Below are 3,850 nucleotides of genomic sequence, written 5' to 3' on the forward strand. Positions count from 1 at the left end.
GAAGCGGAAGGAGTAGGATCGTCGGAGCGTTGTCCCCCGTAGCCCAGCTGCGTGGACTCTTGTGAGTTCACTTGCTCCGTCCGGGGGGCGGGAGGTGAGCCCTTCTGAGGCAACCCCAGACCTTGTTCACACGGACGCTGTTACAGACACAGCAGCTGCCCCTGGTGCTCAGGAGCGTTGCCGGAGCCTCATTCTTGGAGGGAGCAGGAGAATTTTACCCCGTCTTCCCTGCAGATGAGGGGAAGACAATGCCTCCTTCGTCTGCACCGCCTACCTCCGAATTAAGAACTCCCGTTATGTGGGGGGTCTGGCCGAGTCCTGGCCCGCAGGACTATCGTGAAGCCCGATTCGGGATGTAAGGGGGCACCGTGAGGGCTTCTTAGGGAGGGAGGACTCGGCCTGGGGGAGGGGGAGGTCTTGGACTCCTGGCTGCCCCACCCCCGCGACGCACCCTTCCATGTACCCACGTGGGTCACGGTCTGCAACTCAGAGAGAAGCAGGTGGTCCTGGTGCCTCGGAGCTGCAGCAGGACCCGGGACCCAGCATGGAGGCGTCCCTTCCGCGCCCGGTGCTGGGGTCGGGAGAAGACCCCCCCCAGTCCTGCTGCTCCAAGAGCCCAGCGCGGGAGCAGAGGCGAAATGTTCACCCGAAACACCTTGTCAGCTCTGAGTCACGCAGACACCCAGCCGCGAGGACCCCTGGGCGTCCGTGGGGAGCTTCAGGGCCACTTTCTGCTTTGACGTCGGCCTTGCCCTGGGACCCGGTGGGCCCGCTGCAGGAGCCCAGTCCTCATCGAGGGGGTTCCCCCAAGATAAAGGGCTCCGCGGGTGCACTTTCCCAGCTAAAAACAGAACCGTGAGACGCTCTGCCCCTTACCCCGGAGGGGAAGGTGCTCCTTGCTCTGAGGTGTCCGGGCATCTGCTCTGGGACAACCTTGCCCACGTCCTTGAGGCTTGCCCTCTGCTCCGTGCAGAGACTGGTTCTCCTCCGGAGGCCGTGGGCGTCCCCTCCACCAGCACGCGGTCCTGAGGAGACGCCAATGTGTTCTCCAATTGTCCGCAGTTTCTTCTGCAATTGGCTCACCAAGCAAAAGAAACTCTGTTTTCTCTTCCTTTACCTGTATTTTTGTCTTACACGTTGTCGGGCAGAAGGAAAGAGAATCTCCAGCAGGTTCCAGGCCCCCGGTGTGAGATACGAGGCTCGACCTCACCACTTTAGATCATGACCTGAGCCAGAACCAAGAGGCGGAAGCTTAACTGACGGTCCACCCAGGCGCCCCCGAAAATAGGCAGTTTCCGTCACCGTGCTGGGTCGGATGGTGCCTCCCCAACTATACACCCGTTGGACGCTGTGAAGGGGGCCTTGTTTGGAAATAGGGTCTTTGCACATATGATAAAGGACCTGATGTGAGCTTGTCTTGGCTCAGGGTGGCCCTGAATGCAAGGACAGGGGTCCTCGTAAGAGACAGAAGAGGTTACAGAGGCACAGAGGAGAAGCCACGGGAGGACGGAGGCAGAGATGGGCGGGACGTGGCCACCAGCCCAGGGACGCCGGGAGCCCCAGAAGCTGCAAGACACAAGAAGGACCGTCCTCTGGAGACAGGAGGGAGCGCGGACCTGCCCCACCTGCATCTCAGCATCCCTGCCCCACCGGGATGTCAGACTCTGGTGTCCGGAGCCGGGGGAGGATGAACCCCGTGGCTTTAAGGTGCCACCCTAACAATGGTCTTCCTTATTCTTCCCTTAACCCTAAACAGTCACCCCTGGCTCCTCACTCTGGCCCTGAGTCCCAGGAAGCCCTGCCTGGCCACCCCATGGCGTCCCAAACCCACAGAGGCGCACGCAAATGACCCGTCCACTCCAGAACCCGTGGGCGCCCGGCCTGACAAACGCCAGATTCCCCGGTTCCAGATTTTAACTCAAATCCGTGCACCACACTGGAGGCTCCCGGGTCGAGGGTCGCGGTCATCGGCAGAAGCAGAACGGGTGTTTACGACGGACACTTCCCTCCTTGGCTCCCACGCCCGCCGTACCCCCCTGGTTGCAGGGTCCTTTGCGTAATCTCGGGGCGCCGTGTGCTTATCACACCGGACACCTTGACGGAGCGGCTCCTTGACGCGGCCCCCCCGGATATCTCGGCCGCCGCGACAGCCGGCCACGGGGACCGCGGTGACAGCCGATAGCAAGCGGCCGCTTCCTCTGCCGGAAGGCCTCGGTCTTCTTTCTCGGCGCGTGGACGTGTTTCGAAAGACGCCGACCCCTCTTCCGTGTATTCAAGCCCCGACACACACCATGGAGGTTTTTCAACCATTTCCTCGTTATCGGGCATCATGGCCTCTTGTGAAACACGTTTCTTCACGGTGCAGACTTTTTTTTTTTTTTTCCTTTTTTTAAGGTTTTTATTTATTTATTTGCAGGAGAGAGACACAGAGAGCATGAGGATGGCATCTGCCCCTCCAGGAGGCCATCCAGCGGCCGTGTTTCCCCATCCCTTGCCCCCCGACTGCGTTCCCATAACTGTGGACACGCGTTTCCACGTCCCCACTCCGCAGACTTCCCAAACGGGCAACGCGTCTGCCCAGCGTCCGGAAGGCGCCGCCAGTGGGATCCTTGGAGACGTTCTGTTAACGGCTGAGAAGCTGCGGGGCCGTCCCGAGGCAGCCGCCGTCCCCAGGAACCGGTCCTGGGAGCTCCGGGGTCTGTCCGCGGCCGCTGCTGGAATCCCAGTCCGGCCGCCATCACGCGCCCACCGGCCTCCCCACCAGCCTGCTTTTATTGTTTAGCAGCCGAGTCCGTGTTTCTGGGGTTGTCGCGACATGTCGCGTGTTCAGTGCAGCTCGGAGGCTGCGTGGCGGTCGGGGGCCCTGTCCAGGGAGTCTGGTCCTCTGCAAGTGTCCCCCTGGGTCAGAGGCGGCCTGGGGGTCGGAGACTGGATCCCTCGGGGCAGCTGGGGCTCGACCGTGCAGGCGGCCCGTGTAGCCGCCAGGAGGGGTGCGAGGAAGGAGCGGAGGGCTGGGGAAGCTCGATGGGAGGCTTCCAGGCAGCTGCTGGGAGACCCGAGGGTCCACAGGACGCTGAACCCTCCCCTGCGGGTGCCGCTCCTCCTGAGCCCGACCCCTAACAGAGACGGCCCGAGGGGGCACGTCCGGCATCAGCCACTCCTCTCCTGGCCCGGCCACGTGCCCCTCGCAAGATCTGAGCAAAGCCCCCCGATAGGGCAGAACCGCATGCGTGCGTCCATGACTGGAGGACAGAGACCCCTGCTTCTCTGGGGGGCTGGGTCGGATCTCCCCACGTCTCTGGAGACGGACACCCCCCCCACCTGCCACGTGATGCCGTGGGCGTGTGTCCCACGGAGAACCACAGCCCGTCCGTGCCCCGGGGCCTGCCCGGCAGGACTCCTGTATTCCGAGGACGCCCACCTGCCACACTTTCGGTTTCACTTCCCGCTTCCCCAAACAACCTCGTGCCCTCGACCCCAGCGACCTGTGTAGACGGCCGGGCTGCGCAGAGTCTGTTTAAGGACGGGGAGTCTTGGGGTGAACCTTTATTCACCAGCGACGGGATTCACACCAAACCGCACAGTGTAGGGAGAAATACCTGCTCGTTCCTGGCCGTTTGCAGAATCAGAGCATGCCGGCCGGGACACCGACTTCTCCCCTCAAAACCTGCTCCTGACCCACGACTTTGTCCCCCCAAATGTGCCCACCCGTGTCTCACCGAAGAACTGTTTTATTTCCCCCGGAGTCAGAAATACAGAAATCAGGAAGGAAACGCCGGTGAGACGCGGACAGCGGCCCCGGTGTGGACGCCAGCATGAAGCCCGAAAGCCTGGGTTTTGGGTGGCGGTG

This window comes from Neovison vison, chromosome X, assembly GCF_020171115.1.
Source record: "Neovison vison isolate M4711 chromosome X, ASM_NN_V1, whole genome shotgun sequence".
NCBI lineage: Eukaryota > Metazoa > Chordata > Mammalia > Carnivora > Mustelidae > Neogale > Neogale vison.